Below are 17,183 nucleotides of genomic sequence, written 5' to 3'. Positions count from 1 at the left end.
AGGCACTGTAGGAAATGCTGGTAATTCAGTAGGGGGCGCTCTTCCCTCTGAACAAGTACTGAACCAATGCCCCAGCATGATGCCAGGAGGTTCTGTGTGAGGTGCCGTCTTTTACTTGAGGCAAATACCAGCAACGGTCACTCGTGTTCATTAAAGGTGCCACAGGACTTTTCACAGGAGATGGGGTATTAACCCGGATGGCTTGGCTCAGACTGGGTAGTTGTATTCAGTCCACCTAAACTCACCATGGGTACAATGACAGGTTTCAGAGTAGCAACAATTCCTGCTCTTGCGGACGGCTTGTAGCACGACTGTCATACAGCTGAGCTGGTAGGATAGGCCGACCAGTGGGGGAAGGTCATTCACAGCAGCGTGACGGGGGGGAGCGGGGAGAGGCTGAAATGAAGCCTAGCACCAGAGTAGTTTCTCATCCCACCCCAGGCCAGGCCAGGCCAGCTCTACTGATTTCATGGTACAGTTCCACTGCTCACCGAACAGGGTTCTCCCCTTTCTAGAGGCCCAGTCTTGGGAGTCTATCCCCATGCCAGGGACTTCAATCGGATTTCTGGTGAGCTGAGCGAGACCAGCTCAGGTCCCTATGCTCATCATGCTGTGAGTACAACCATGTTCCGTACAGTTATCCTGATTTGCATGAACAGGTGTTTACTGTCGGAGAAGTGTGCCTGCAAAGCCATGCTCCGAACGTGCTCATGGGGTACTCGTTAGCAGGATGGCTCAGGTGTTTAAACAATCAGTTAGCAGGATTCTGCATCTTCCATATGCCAGCACGTGGCCGGGTAATCGGAGGTTTCTATTGCAAGTGCACGCTTCTAAGAGGCACCTGCTGCAGAATGTCCTCTGGGCGCGTGAACAGACATAACTGGAAGAGACTGGATTTTTAAAATCATGACTGGAAAAGAAATTTGGAATAATTTAATAAGAGATGACTGCGTAGTTACCCTGCTTTAAGCATCTCGTGCATTAAGCTAAGATTTCTTAGTGAGTTACATCAGGCTAATACTAAATGAAAGCACAAGTAAACGTCAAAGAGGAGTGAAAGGGTATAGAATGCCATTCGCCATTCCCTCACAGAGCAGAAGTTATCTGTGTATCACATCGGACAATCCTCTGCCTATGGACGGTTCACTGATTACTGCAACCAGCGTAACAGGTGAGGAACACAACGGTCTCATATGACTATGAGAGTGTAGAGGAATGGACTGGGGAGAAACCAAAACAACATTTACCTTTATGCAACATCTTTCATCCAGAGAGCCCAAAGAACTTTACAGACAAACTAGACCCCTACCCCACAACGGACATGCAGTCACTTCTGGGGTGGCATACACAGGCTCTCTAACAATGCATAGGAACACTACTGTACAGCTTAAGGCTGGAATGGAAGAATACAACATCCAACAGAAACTGTACACCCTGTTAATCCCACAGCCACCACATACACATTACCAGCTTTACAGACAGCACGGATAGTTACCAGCATTCAAAAGCAAATCAAAGTTAGTGAACTAGTTTTCATGCTAAAATGGTTCAAAACCAAAAAACTGTAGGGGCAGGGGTTTAAAAGTTAAAAAAAAAAAAAAAAAAAAAAAGAAAGAAAGAAAAGAAACATGGGAGAAGAGAGCAAGATTTACCCCAATATTTACCCAAGAAAGCTGCAAAGTCATTTTTTTTGCACAGACTTTCACCAGTTATTACATTTTTGTAATAAACAGTGATTAAAATTTCCTGGGATTTTTTTAAACAAAATAAAGACCAAAAAGAAGGGGCCTTTCCAATGACAAACTATTTTTTTAAACCAGACAGAGGGTGTGCAATTACTGACACTCAAAAGGTGGTTTTGTAAGAAAACACAAATATGGAAATGCATTTCCCTTGGGTCACAAGCAGTTCTGAAATGGAGAACTCTTTAACAAGAGCTGCTGGCTCCCCAAAGAATACCTAGAAACGTTCCCAGTTTAGCACAGTTCTGCTTCGACTCTTCTTCCTTAAGGTTATTTGCATGAAAACAGCGTCTTTGGTGAAATGCAAATATTTTACACAAATGGCAGTGTTTTACATACTAAATTCCCCTGGAGCATGCAAGAGAGGGGGAGGTAGTGTTCTTTACATTTCAGACCCTGCAAGTCATACAATCAAGGTCCAAATGGCTAATTCCCTCAAAATGCAGCATTCTGAACATCACAGGGCCAGGAACTGCAAGATTTTAGGGTACTACACAGTTTCTCGTTTTTACTGCATCCCCTTTGGGTTACAGCATAAAAGGTTCATTCTGAAGTCTCAAAGTCACACAATACACTTAAACCACCACCTAGTCTGAGCCACAGCGGGATGGGTCCAAAAAATTCCTGGAGCCTGCGTGGAATCCAGTGGAATTCCTGATAGCTGGGACACCACAGAATCAGGCATTTTGCTGCACCAGAGTAATCTGATTCCTGCTGGTGACTTTGCTCATCTCAAATGAATTGTGCGCTGCATGCCCCTCACTTCCTTACCGCTGGGGGGCTCATCGGGCTTGGGGACACACATTTCATGTTAACTTGTCCGATGGCAACCTGGATCTTGCCTACGGCTCTCCCAGAAAACAGGAGTGTCCTTTTTTCTTGGTGCAACGCTGGAGTTAGCTAGTATGTTAAGCTGTGTTGGATGCAAGCTGTACGTGCCTCTTCCTTTGGGGACAAGCTACTCTGACCTGATGTCCACGGATGCCTCCTCAGAGCATCGAATAACCTACATATCTGACCAGAAGAAAATACGGCTTCCAAGCTGGAGGTTCATTTTCTTTTCCCTCATGTTGAATGAACTCATCTATTACACGGTCTGAGACGCCAAGCCACTCAGCAACACATCTCTGAGGGACACAACACATCCCATCCAAGCCACCACTGCCAAAATCATCTCCAACGTCACCCGTCTCCTCAACCACATCCCTCCCTTCTCACTCACCTCGCTGGCTCCCAACCGTACTGAAGAACAAGCTCAAGCTTCTTCTCTTTGCTTTTCAGGCCCAACACACCTCCGCCCTGCTCTCTCCTTCCTCACTCTTTCTACCCCAGTGACACCAGCCTTTTTACCCTGTACGTTTGTCCCTTACAGCACCTCTTTCTCTGAGGCCTCTTATGCTCTAAACGCTCTTCTGTTTGCCAATCTCCACCCTCTCTCACCCCCTCAAATCACTCCAGAAACGTAGTGGTGGATGTTTACAATTTACAGATGTGGCCCCAAATCAGCTTATTGGACCATTTCATTTCTGTCACCTGTCGCCTCACCTCCCAAACTACCTTTTCACAGATTCAAAGGACAGAAGCAATCACTGGAACCATCTAGTCCAGTGGTCATCAACTGGTAGATCGCGATCGACTGGTCAATCCAGGAGCCTCTGCCAGTCAATTGCCATCTCCGGCTGCTAAAAGTCCAGTGGCACAGCGGGGCTAAGGCAGGCTCCTTGCTTGCCCTGGCCCCACGCTGCTCCCAGAAGCGGCTGGCACGTCTCTGCGGCCCGGGGAGGTGGGGAAAGCGGGTCTCAGTGTGCTGCCCGTGCCCGAAAGCACCGCCCCCGCAGCTTCCATTGGCCACAGTTCCTGGCCAATGGGAGCGGCGGAGTCCGCACGGGGGGAGGGGGAGGCAGGGACAGCAGCAGCACATGGAGCTCCCTGCCCCCCGCACCACCCCAGGGACCGCAGAGACATGCCAGCCACTTCCGGGAGCAGCATAGGGCCAGGGTGGGAAAGGAGCCTGGCTTAGTCCCACTGCACCAGCAACTGGGAGCTGCCTGTGGTAAGCTCCTCCTGGCCAAAACCTGCACTTCACACCCCTTCCTGCACCCCAACCCCCTGCCCCAGCCCAGAGCCCCCTCCTGCACCCAAAACTTCCTCCCAGACCCTGTACCCCCTTCTTCACCCCAACCCCCTGCCCCAGCCCTGAGGCCACACCCTGCACCCAATCTCCCTCCCACAGCTTGCACCCCTCACCCCCTTCCTACAGACTAGGGACCGAATGGCTAGGCAGCAGTTCTGCGGAAAAGGACCTAGGGGTGACAGTGGACGAGAAGCTGGATATGAGTCAGCAGTGTGCCCTTGTTGCCAAGAAGGCCAATGGCATTTTGGGATGTATAAGTAGGGGCACAGCGAGCAGATCGAGGGACGTGATCGTTCCCCTCTATTCGACACTGGTGAGGCCTCATATGGAGTACTGTGTCCAGTTTTGGGCCCCACACTACAAGAAGGATGTGGATAAATTGGAGAGAGTCCAGCGAAGGGCAACAAAAATGATTAGGGGTCTAGAGCACATGACTTATGAGGAGAGGCTGAGGGAGCTGGGATTGTTTAGTCTGCAGAAGAGAAGAATGAGGGGGGATTTGATAGCTGCTTTCAACTACCTGAAAGGGGGTTCCAAAGAGGATGGCTCTAGACTGTTCTCAATGGTAGCAGATGACAGAACGAGGAGTAATGGTCTCAAGTTGCAGTGGGGGAGGTTTAGATTGGATATTAGGAAAAACTTTTTCACTAAGAGGGTGGTGAAACACTGGAATGCGTTACCTAGGGAGGTGGTAGAATCTCCTTCCTTAGAGGTTTTTAAGGTCAGGCTTGACAAAGCCCTGGCTGGGATGATTTAACTGGGAATTGGTCCTGCTTCAAGCAGGGGGTTGGACTAGATGACCTTCTGGGGTCCCTTCCAACCCTGATATTCTATGATTCCTGCACCCCAACCCCCTGCCCCAGCCAGGAGACCCTTCCCGCATCCAAACTCCCTCCCAGATCCTGCACCCCTTACCCCCTACTGCACCCCAATCCTGTCCCAGTCCGGAGCCCTCTCCTGCACCCCAAATCCCTGCCCCAGGCTCAGCCCAGAGCCTGCTCCCACACTCCGAACCCCTCGGCCCCAGCCCAGAGCCTGTACCCCCTCCTGCACCCCAACCCCTTGCCCCAGCCTGGTTAAAGTGAGTGAGGTTGGGCAAGAGCGAGTGACGGAGGGAGGGGGGAATGGAGTAAGCAGGGCAGATCCTGGGTTGATCTTAAATTCAAAAAGTTATCTTGCGCGTAAAAAGACTGGAGACCACTGATCTAGTCTGACCTTCTGCAAAACGTCGTGTGTCCTCATGTGCCTATCACATTCATAGTTCAGTGTTTATGCTCTTGAGGGCCGTGGTGGGCAGGGTGTATGGTTAAGCATCTACAACATTAGTAGGCCCTAGAAATTAGGTTTTATTTAAATAGCTCAATTTTAGATCACAGTTTGGCAGACAGCCAAATCAGAGATCCAGGTTGTCCTTGAACCAGGCAGCTCACAATATTGTTACCGCGCCACCACTGAAGCATCTCCAAACAAAGAGTTTCTCAGAGTTCTCGCGAGCCCCCAGCCCATCTTTAGAATGGCGTTTCTGCCTACGGAGGGAATCCAGATGCAGGTTTATGAACCAAGCCCAGGATGGAAAGGAACGAACTGGGCAAGCATGCATCAGTTCCATTCCTCGCTATGCTCCAAAGATTCTCCCATGCATATTGCTTAGCAAGGCCCTTCGCTTCTGCTGAATGCAGACTTGGCGATGTCCCAAATCCAGATCAGGTTCACTGTTTGGAAAGAAAGTTCACAGGGGAGGGAAGAGAAAGCTGTCCCCCTCTGAAGAAAAATATTCTTCCACCAACAATAAGCTTCTGCGAGGGATAACTGAAGCTTATGCACCTGTAGCAAGAGTACAGTTTACCTTGACCTGCATTAAGTAATGCTAGCCCAGCCCCCCCCTACTTTGAGTAAATTAAGGATGAAATTGAAGCCTATAAATCATTATCTTTACATATATTTGGATAATGGACATCCCGACACAGAAAAGTTGTTAGGAATGAGCCCAAAGTGCGGTGTGAGGAGTCATATCAGTATGAAATGCAGCCACTTCGGAGGTGGGATCCAACAGAGTCCCAGAGTGAGGGGATTGAACATTTCTGGCCCAGGAGAGCTCACCACGGCAAACGTTTCCTCATGTATAAAGTCAGGGGGAAATCTAATCTCCCAGCTGAGCAAAAGATCCCTGTGTCCATTAGCTCACGTGTAAGTACATTCCTCATCCAGCAAACCCCACAGCATTTCCCTCATGAGCAGTCACACAGTGCTCACTGCACAGTATCGGAGGACACAGATTCATTATAGCAAGAGAACCTTGGGGGGGGAAAAATCATGCCCCCCACACACGGCAGCAGCCCTGCCCAGCCTGCTGGGGACTTCAGGTCCACTCCAATCACTTTCAGTACAAACCTGCCTCAGCCAATTAAGTGGTATCATGCAGCGATCTTCAAGCTCCCGGCTGCCCGTCCAGCAGATTTGCTCGGGAGAGAAGATAGCTTTTCCAAGCTTTAATGCTTACAGAGTGTCAAGTTATTTATAACCAATGCTGTGCTGTAACTTCTCCTTGGATCGATACCCGGCTTTGTACGTCAAACAATGACGGGCAGCCAGATTGGTTTGTCTGAAACAACGCACATCTTTCAATAGCAGAGAAACTGCCAGGTCTCCTCTCTGCTACCCATTTGCTATACCTGTGGGCAAGGTGCTCTGGGAGTGACATCATTGGATGCTACCCAGCAATGTTATGTTATGGCACTGCCATAGGTGTGTATGGTGATTTACAGGTTTAAGGCAGCACCCCTGTCACGAGGAACTTAGAGGCAAAGTGACTTCTGCTCCCATTTAAGTCCGAGTGGTCCAGCAGATAGACCACCGGACTGGGACTCAGGAGAGCTGGGTTCTATCCAAGCATCCACTTCACCTGCAGGTCCCTCAGTTTCCACATCTGTGAAAAGGGTTAATATTGCCAATCCCCTTTGTAAAGAGCCTTGAGCTCAATGGGGTGAGAGGTGCTCCAAAAGAATGAGGCATTATTGCTATTGACGACTTATGGAGCAGAATTAGCCCACAGTTTAGACACAATTCAGATCATGATATTTGCCCTTCTCTTCACAAGTGCCAGGAAAATATACAGTGGGGAATCATCCTGTGCTGGCTCCAGGGCAATGGACTAGCTGTGACACAACAGACCTTCTTTCAGTTCTAACTCCTATGGCACAGTCACCTAGAGGAAGCTCACCATGGCTTTTCATCACGTATGGAACACGTAATTTGATGTAGACAATTTCAGGAACAACCTCTGTTGCTGTATCTTCTCCCAGCGACAGGGCAATCCTAGCTGCCACTGCCAGAAAGCCAGTTTTCTGTGCACAGACCATCGGACAGGACTTGTCCCACTTACAACAAACTAATTCCTTCAGAGCAGGACTTTAAAGGCTGCCTGACGTGAACACAAAACCCAACTCTCTTGCAGTCAAGGTAAGCAACAACAGCATGCAGCTAGTTATCAGGGTGGCCCTGCTTGGCAAGTGTTTGAGGACAGCTATAGTTCCTTAAATTAATCTGATCAACCACCACCCACATCTCAGCTCCTTTGGGGCAGGGGAGAAAGTTTCAGGGCTACTAAACTCCCCAAACGACCACCGTAAAGCAGTCACTGATGAAAGGCATTACTGACAATCACATCATCTCACAGACTAAGCAGGGTCTGGCTGGGTCAGAATTTGGATATTCCTTGCAGGTGCTGTCTTCAGATACTGAGATTAGCAAGGGGCGGATAAAATTCCACGCACCAGGACAGCATTAAGCAGCAATGGGCTGCTAGAGGTGCTCACCAAATCACAGCCATGCCAGCACTGATGTCCTGGACAAACAGCAGCCCAGTGACGTGCTGCCTACCTTTACTCACCTGGCACTGACAGTGGCATTGTGTTTCTTCACTTTGCTTCCCAGAGTGTTGTGCAGCATTGCTGTGCCTGGCTACTCCACTCCCGCAGTCTCTGCACTGTAGCGACTGGCCAAGCAGGCTGTTTTTATACCTCCACTGCTATCACCCAAGAAGACCCACAGGCCATGGAGAGCTAAGGGAAGCACTTAAGGAAGCCAACTTTATGCAATGCTATGGAAGTGAAAGTCGATGCATAATGAAACAGCCCTTGGAACAAGGCACAAAGCAACGCCTGGTCCCACCTTCTGATTTGCGGTTGTGTGTTCAGCCTCTTTCTCCTAGTTCTGTGAAAAGCAAACGTGTCACGAAGTACTGTTTCCACCGCTCGTCTCTTGAAGGGTCCAACTTTCACGTGGCGCTGGGCCCTGTAATTGAGGGAGGACGGCAAAGAGAAGCAGAAACCAAACTGATCTGGTGAGGAGGAGGCGGGAATCTTGTCCTGCACTATTATTGTATTAGACTGGTCACTCCCAAAAGGCAGAGTCAGGAGGAATGTAATTCTCAAAGTCAATTGCAATAAGCAGCACCTATCAGCGTGCCAGTGATGTGGAGATCAGCCTCAGGCTGGCCCTGTGATGCAGCTGGGCAAGCTCAGAAGCAAGCGGACTGAGACAGAAGCTGAGCAGGTGACCCAAGGAGACACAGCGAGTGGAGTCAGGAACAGAATCCATCCTCTAGCCGCTCGACCACAATCCCCTGCCAAGCCAGTCTGAACTCTGATCATCATGACACACACGCTTCCAAGAGTCAATACACACAAACTCATCTAGATAAGTCTGCCCACCTGAATGCTCTACGTTAGCTACCCCAAAAAACAAGTTCAGAACACACAGGGAAGAGCATGCCTGGAAGCTAGAAATGAATGAACATTTCCTGCGCCCTCTCCACCACATTCTCCCGAAGCGAGAATTATAAATTAGCCTCCTGGAATAAGGCACTCAGCATTGTCCACTAGCTTTCAAGGCTCCTCTCACTGGAAGGCAGCCGAGAAACAAGTCGCTTAAAAAAAAAAAAAAAAAGAAGTGGGGAAAAAAATCCCATCTAAGAATCCTTATGGAGCAAAGATAAAGTTCTATAAGGCAGTGGTTCTCAGCCAGGGGCCAGTCAAGCATGGCTGGTGTTAAACTTGTTAGGGCCCAGAGCAGAAAGCCAAAACCCCACTCTACAGGACTGCAGCCTGGGGCCCCAAGCCTCACCACCCGGGACTAAAGCAGAAACCTGAGCAACTTAGCTTCGTGATGCCCTCTGTGGCATAGGGCCCTGGGCAGCTGCCCTGCTTGCTACCCCCTAACGCCACCGCTGGCTTTTTTATCCAGAAAAACAGTTGTGGCACAGCTGGGCCATGGAGTTTCTATAGCATGTTGGGGGCCTCAAAAAAAAAAAAGGGTTGAGAACCCATGCTATAAGGGAATACAACAGACTATGCACCAAATACGAGCTAGGTATTACTACCACCACCTGGTACTCCTGGCGGAATTCTGTGCCACTGCGTGTGCATAATTAATGAGCCGCGCATATTTTTAATTATTTGCGCAGAAAAAAGCTTCTGCTGGAAAGTTTCTGCAGTTCCTCCTTTTGCCCACCAGAAAGCTAGTGGACAGTGGCACCAGAACAGAGCAGCCTCCTCCGTCAGCCCCAGGGAGAGACAGACAGAGTGGGGCTGCTGGGGGTTGGGGGGGGGGGGAGGGTCGCAGACAGGGGCTCATAAAGGCTAGTGGGGGAGGACAGACTGGGGCAGGGGCTGAATAGGAGTGGAGGTGCAGGACCACAAGGCAGAGGGAGATGCAGGGCCACATGGGGATGGGGGGAGTGGGTGTCTGAGTGGGGGTGGAGGGACATGTGGTGCAAGGACACACGACGGTGCAGGGACACATGGGAACAGGGGCAGTGTGCCTGACAATGGGACAGGCTAGGGGTCAGCCACGGTCTGCATGGGGGACACTCTCTAACAATCCCTCCCCATCCCCCATAAAAACCTTTCCCACCCATAGCCAACCCCCCTCCAAGTTCACGCCTAAGCTCCTTCCCAGCAACCCCTCACCTCCTCCATTACCCCTGACTTCCTCAAGCCTTTGCACTGTTTCTGAGGGGTGTGGGAAATACGGTTCTGTATTGTAGTTTAAATGAATTATTACTCATAGTTCTGTATTAATATGCCTAGTAAGGAATCTATTTCTCAAAAAACATTTCCTGAATCTTTTTTATTGTTATTTTGACAAATAAAATATGCAGAATTTTACAGAATTTGAAAATATTGTGTGCCAAAAATTAAAAATTCTGCACAGAATTCCCACAGAAGTAACCTGGGAGCACCTGGAGATAATTTCTTGGCTAATTTCTGGCACGCAAGCTTTAAATAGCGGAAAGGCCTCTTCACTGCTGCAGCTCTACCAACCCCATCGCTAGTCAGCCCCCTGCCCCCCAAATCATTATGTTTAAAAATCCATTATTTTTCAACAAGCCGGGGGGAGGAAGGGAGATTATTTACCCTCTGGCTTCAGCTTTTGGGGTGCACTTGGGTCCCGCTGTCAAGCTTTTTTTCTCAAAACATGCAGGTGAGAAGCTTACTTTTTTGGTAAAGGAAAGCTAAGGATCTCACCTAGTCACCTCCCTCCAGGAGCTGGGCTTTAAACCCACATTAAAACTCATGAGAGTTAGGAGCACTGAGCTTCCAATGAAGTTGCACAGAGCTACCGAGAGACCTTTTTAAGGTAAGCATGGTAGGTATAATCACCTTTATTAGAAAAAAGCAGGCTTCAACCTGAACAATGAGACTTACCAGTTAGTCCGTTGCAGATCGTGAGAAAGTGGTACCAGAGACGTCTCCGCTACCTGCCACTGTCCACGTCCCTGCCCCCACTGCGGATGTTAATGGTATGCTCTTGCATTGTTTCTTGCAACACAGGAAGAAAATTGCTACACACGTGTATCTACAATTACACAACAAAGCGCGGTCTCTGTTCACAGCACACAGCATTGAAATGTGCTCTCACCACATTCAGAAATTTATATCTGCACCTATCACCAAGGAACTTAGTTGCCTTGCATCAGTAAAATCATTCAAATCAAATACCCACTTCCTATTATGAAGTTCAAACAAAACCCTGGGCCAACAGACAGGTCTTCTGTCTTGAGGGCTGTCGAACTCTGGGTTTGACAAGCCCCTGGAGAGGGCAGGTCACCAACACACAAGAACCAACAGGGAGTGTGACCCAACTGGGATTAGCACTCAGGGTCTGCTGTGCTGCAAACACAGCACTTAAATTTAAGGAAAAATCTCTGTTAGTGCCTGTAGAATTGTGACGGACAGTAATGATGTAGACTTAAGCAGGTCAGCCACTAGAGCAGTGGTCCTCAACTTATTTACCATTGTGGGCCACATATGCCGCTCTCTATGTGTTATGGGGGCCGCAGCCACACAATATATATACTACCTGTATGGCCCAGAGAATGTCACATGGGCCGCAGCTGTGTGCTGATTGGGCCACAAGTAGCCCGCGGGCCCCGGATTGAGAACCACTGCACTAGAGGGAGATATAACCACACACGCAAGTGCAACTACGAGCCAGCAGAGGGCAATATATCACACACCTGCACACATTTCCCCCCAGCCTGGCCAACACGTCCCCTAGGCTGCCATTTGCCTTGGAAGTGCCTCATCCAACACTGATCAAGCCTTCTTTATTTATTGGCCTTTCTTTGGCGCTCATCTCCATGGTATCTAAACACCTCGAAAACCAAGGAATGTATCCTCACAGGGATAAAGAAATATCACCCCCGTTTTACAGACGGGGACTGCAGCACAGATATCGAGTGCCTTGGCCAAGGCCACACAGGGAGTCCGTAGCCGAGCCAGAGACTGAACCGAGGTCTCTCAAATCCCAGTACAGCGACTTAACGCAAAGTCATCCTGCTCTTGCTCAGCTTCCAAGTTCACCCCACTCCCCAGCCTGCCCCAAGAGAGAAACACCAGCTGCTCAACACAACCACTGCTGGCCGCTTTCTTGTAGGCTCCACTGAAGTGTGAATGACACACACGAATCTAACTAGCCTTAAAGCTGGGCACCTACTTGCTTTCAAGCTCTCCCCCTGTCACCACTTCACTTTCCCTTTTGCATTTCCAGCCTCTGCCCTACATGTCTTGGTAACACCCCATCTGCACCCAGATTCCCCGGCCAGCGCCTCCCTCCCGCCTCCACACGACCTGCCAGGGGGCAGAGCCTGATGCAGGGGGGCTGTTGATGGAGCCACGAAAGGACCGGAGCAGCCTGTGCTGGTACTCATGCCCCTGCTCGGTGGTGCCGTCAGAGGAGCAGAGCCTCAGAGGGGGCTGCTGCTGCAGTTAGAGGGGGAGGCAGGCAGTCGGGCAGGAGCGGCGGAGGACTCCTGCAGAGCAGATCCCTATGGGGGTCATTCCCTTGTTGCTTGCAAACGGAGCAGAGGAGCTGTGGGAATAGCACTGCCCATATCGCCCCTATGGGCATGAGGCCAGCAGTGCCCATCCACCCTACTTCTGCTGCTGGTTCAAGCCCCTCTCCCTACCCAGCCAGGCGTTACCATGCTAAGCCTTGCAGGGCAGACGAGATCGGGCGTCTGATCCTGGGAAAGCCATTTGCTCTCAAGTAGCCAAATGTGGCCCCTTCAGTGGCAATTCAGGGAGACTCGGTTTGAATTGTAGAACAAACTCTGGGAGCAAACAAACAGCTGTGCAGGTGGCAACCTAAAGAGGGCAGCTGCCACCAGCAGAGGGCAATGAGGAAAGCAGACAGCCAGTTCCCAGGGGAAGTAAGCTCACTATATAGAAAAGAAAAGGAGTACTTGTGGCACCTTAGAGACTAACCAATTTATTTGAGCATAAGCTTTCGTGACCTACAGCATCTGATGAAGTGAACTGTAGCTCACGAAAGCTTATGCTCAAATAAATTGGTTAGTCTCTAAGGTGCCACAAGTACTCCTTTTCTTTTTGCGAATACAGACTAACACAGCCGCTACTCTGAAACCTGTCATTATATAGAAAAGGGCAGAGATAACCCGTAACCCGCTGGCAGTGGGGGCAGAGTGAGAGCAGCAGCTTCAGCAAATGTGACTGAAAATGCTCAGCCCGCGTGAGCATGCTCAGTACAAGTCAAGCAGCAACTCTGAGGGAGCAGGTGACCCCGTTCCCCTGCTCCCAGACTCTTTTCTTAAAGCGTTTATTGTTTCTGTTACTGTAGCGCCTCGGAGCCCTAGTCATGGACCAGGACCCCCTGTGCTAGGGGCTGTACAAGCACAGAACAAAAAGGCAGTCCCTGTCCTAAGGGGCGTACAATCTGAGTGTAAGACCGGAGATGACAGATGGATCCAGGCAGATGGTGGAGTACTTGTCATCATTACAGCTATCACATAGGGGGATATTCCCCACAGCGGCTGTCTTTTCAAAAATACCCGCCCCCGAAGTGTATGGGACACCACAGTGTGGTGGGGGCGTTCCTGGAGTGACAAGAAACTTTACATTGCACCCTCAGACCCTGTTCTGAGCGGGCCATCCTCGGAGAGCCACCTACATTCCCGAAACAGCAAAGTCTGCATTCCTCAGGCAGAGCTACAGCCTTGCCAAGTGTTTAACAGTGTCAGGGTGCTTCTCTCATCTGGGGAAACGTCACGTCAGACAGAACAGATGCTTGTGAAACTCTTTTTTCCTCCCCCAAAAAGGGAGCTCACGACCAAGTACCAGGGAGCAACACCACACTACATTCTGGGATAAGTGAACTATGAGAAGGTTATACCGGAAACAGCACCACAGAACAAACGCCCAGAGGGCCACTTTGCCACAGTGGGGAGGTGCAGGAGGAGCGACATAGCTGATGTGAGCAGTCGCAGGGCCCTGGCATGAAAAGAGCAAGACATCTGCGAGCAAAACTCCCCTGCAAGGGCCAACCCCATTTAGCACACCGCACATCCGGCTCAGCAGCCATTACCTTTCACCTGCCGTGAGGACAGGCTTCTTTACCTTCCCCCAAAAGAGGCCAGGACAGCAGTGGGAGTTGGACCACATTCTGCTTACAGCTTTGACCTCTCATTCTTCGAGGGAAATTGCCCCCCAACTCCACCCCACCCCAAAAAAGTGGTGAATTCCTCTCATTTTGTGAAGGATGGTCTTCACAAGTGGTTTGATGTGGTGGGCCGGGGGTGGGGGAGAGGGGGGAAGAAGGCCAATACTGTTCCAAGCTCTATCCCCTGCCCAAGTTCTGCCCACTCATGCCAAAATTAGGAGCTCGTCAGAACACTTCTTAATAGGAGAGTCCATCTTTTTTGCATACCGTGCCCCAGAATGAAATAGTTAGTAAAGCTGACATTGAAAGAGACATTAGAATTTAGAGTCAACCTCCCACGACAATGAAGAGGGGACAACCGAGGCCTGGCAGCTATTGTTACAGGCTGTTTGGAGACTCAAGCAGACCTTGTTGCGTTGGTTTGCACAGGATTTTGTCAGTCCTCTTCACAACCACAAATGGCTTAAAGGCTCAATACTGGCTTAAAAATTAAGGTTTAGATACTGGAGATTCCAGCTTGCCAAGCCACTCCAACTCAAGCCACTCCACCCCAGTCTCTCTCACTCTCCACGGCTGTCCTCTTATTCCCCTTTCCAGCTATCTTTAGATGACAAAACTGTCTGAGCAGGAAAGCACATCAAAGGTGATGCACACACTGGGGTAAGTTACAGGCTGAAGGGCAGGATGGCAGCAGGACAGTGACCAGAACAGAGGTGTGATGTGGTGCAACATACAGTAATTCCCTATACAGCCTCTTTGCAAATACTTCTGCCCTCCTATTGGTTGTTTTTCCTGCTGCCATCCTGCCCTTCTGCCTCCTTTTCACGGTGCTAGCATTCTACATGACGACTGTACATTGCATTCGCTTGCCTTCATATCTGCATGTAAAAACCACAACACTCACTTAACAGGCAATACAAACACTAAATGCGCACACACACGCCCCCTTAAATGATAATTAAGGTTGCAAAACCAAGCATGCTGAAGTTAGGAAATGCCAGAATTAAGGTTGCCTGGCTCTTCTCGTCTGTGGGCCCAGCAGGAGGCTCTTCTCTTTTCACAGCAAAAAAAGAGAATTCTGGGGTTTGGTCCTACACTCAGGCTGGAGCAGCCAGAAACCACAACTGCAAGGGAAGTCCTGCTCAACCCAAGACTGGAGCATGCTCACTGCAGATGGAATCTTCAGGGAATTTAGCTGCAAAGCTCCAGCAAGTCTCTACGTGCGGTTTTTCAAAGGCTTAGGAAACTTGGCCAGATTTGCGCGGATTTTCATGGGGATGACAAAAGGTCCATCCCTGGACACAGGGATCACCCCCCACCAAATTTCAAGTCCCTGAGCCAAACCATGGGAGCACTAGAGCTTCTAAAAAAAGAAATCTGGTGACCTCTCTTTTTTTAAAACATCGCAAAACGTATTTTTCCTTAGCCTCATTCTCTGAAATGGCTGAACTGGTTTGCCCCGGTGGGGGAGGGGCGGGTGGAAATCAGCATGAGGCAGACACCTGGCATGAAAAGTTTCAGCCCAAACAGTTAAAGTTTGGCCAAGTTATAAGCAACTGAAAACAGAGTGGCCGAACAACCTTAACAGATGGCGGCATTCTCTCTGCCTACATTATATACTGTAAGGATTGAATATGCTATCGTGCTGGAAAGGGTTAATTATTTTCAGTAAGCAGAGCTTCCAGTTCACATCTGCACACGTCAATAATTCCTTTTAAAATAGCTTAAGAAACCTACTCTTTTTTTTTTTTAAATACACACACATACATATGCGCAAAGCAAGGGTTATGAACCAATGCAAGACTTTCTCAGACTGTAGCCAAGCATCTGAAGAGCTCTGGAAAGGAGCCCTAAACCACAGAGTTTCCTATCTCCAACATATCTGAAATCCCATCAGATCCAAGAAGCCACTTTTTGACCCTGGACAAAAAGGGGTAGGGGGCAGGGGGAAGGGGAGGAAGCCCAGTGAAAACAGGAGACCTTCTTAAATATCACTGAATGGAAAGGGAACTACCCTGGGTGTTCTGAATCTGCCAGCGACTGAGGTCATGTGGACGGTTTAAGATTTAAGTCCCCCTAAGGGACTCATTTCAACATTCCTATCTTTCCTGAGAATGCCCCTTCTTTTAGGGTTAGAGCTCCCCTCCCCCTTCCCCATAAGAGCTGTTTTACTGATGTGATTTAATTACTTGCTTTGAAATTCAAATTCTCAGCAGAGTCCAGGGTGGTCTCTCCATGTCAGCTCCCATTACAATTTATGTGGACATATGTGCATCTGAAATGGCACACAGCATTCCAGTCTCTGGGGTAGGACAGAGTCTCCCCTCTACCTGACAATGTCTGCACCCAAACGAGACACTTAAAACTCTCTTAAAAAAAAAAATGTTTAATTCATATGGGATCTTCAGGAATGGATTAATGGAGAATATTCCTCCCAGCCAACATGAGCCTGTCATGCTGCCAATGTGATTTAGAAGGGAAAACAAAAAACAGCTGAAGATTTTATTTATTTATTAACCTTGAGCGATTTCCTTTAACCCTCTGCAGAAACGCAGAGGAATAAGAACGGCCATAGAGGGTCAGACCAATGGTCCATTTAGACCAGTAGCCTCTGATGTGATCAGCCACACTATCAGAGGCTCGTTCACCTGCACATCAACCCAATGTGATATGTGCCATCATGTGCCAGCAATGCCCCTCTGCCATGTACATTGGCCAAACTGGACAGTCTCTATGTAAAAGAATTAATGGACACAAATCAGACGTCAAGAATTATAACATTCAAAAACCAGTCGGAGAACACTTCAATCTCCCGGGTCACTCGATTACAGACCTAAAAGTTGCAATATTACAACAAAAAAACTTCAAAAACAGACTCCATCAAGAGACTGCTGAATTGGAATTAATTTGCAAACTGGACACCATTAAATTAGGCTTGAATAAAGACTGGGAGTGGATGGGTCATTACACAAAGTAAAACTATTTCCCCTTGCTTATTCCCCCGCCCCGTTGTTCACACCTTGTTGTCAACGGGCCATCCTGATTATCACTACAAAAGGTTTTTTTCTCCTGCTGATAATAGCTCACCTTGATTGATCACTCTCATTATAATTGGTATGGCAACACACATTTTTTCATGTTCTCTGTGTGTGTGTAGATCTATCTATATCTCTTCCGACTGTATTTTCCACTGCATGCATCCGATGAAGTGGGTTTTAGCCCACAAAAGCTTATGCTCAAATAAATTTGTTAGTCTCTAAGGTGCCACAAGTACTCCTCGTTCTTTTTGCTGATACAGACTAACACGGCTACCACTCTGAAACCAGATCATGGGGTTGCATCCCTGA

The 17,183-nt window shown here is 49.0% G+C and overlaps 1 protein-coding gene across 6 annotated transcripts in view; it reads right to left on the bottom strand.

Annotated features, from left to right (window-relative positions):
- The window catches only part of PTP4A3 (protein tyrosine phosphatase 4A3), a 168,421-nt gene that overhangs the window by 98,584 nt on the left and 52,654 nt on the right, over window positions 1–17,183 (bottom strand). The window contains exon 1 of one of the 6 annotated variants that reach the window (XM_037891924.2): window positions 10,584–10,662. The exons of the other annotated variants lie outside the window; for them this stretch is intronic. The gene's annotated coding sequence lies outside the window, so the exon portion shown is untranslated. Of the gene's footprint in view, window positions 1–10,583; window positions 10,663–17,183 lie in introns of those variants that run through there. 6 annotated transcript variants of the gene reach the window in all.

Source organism: Chelonia mydas, chromosome 2 (genome assembly GCF_015237465.2).
Source record: "Chelonia mydas isolate rCheMyd1 chromosome 2, rCheMyd1.pri.v2, whole genome shotgun sequence".
Classification (NCBI taxonomy): domain Eukaryota; kingdom Metazoa; phylum Chordata; order Testudines; family Cheloniidae; genus Chelonia; species Chelonia mydas.
This window is presented reverse-complemented; position numbering and strand designations above follow the sequence as displayed.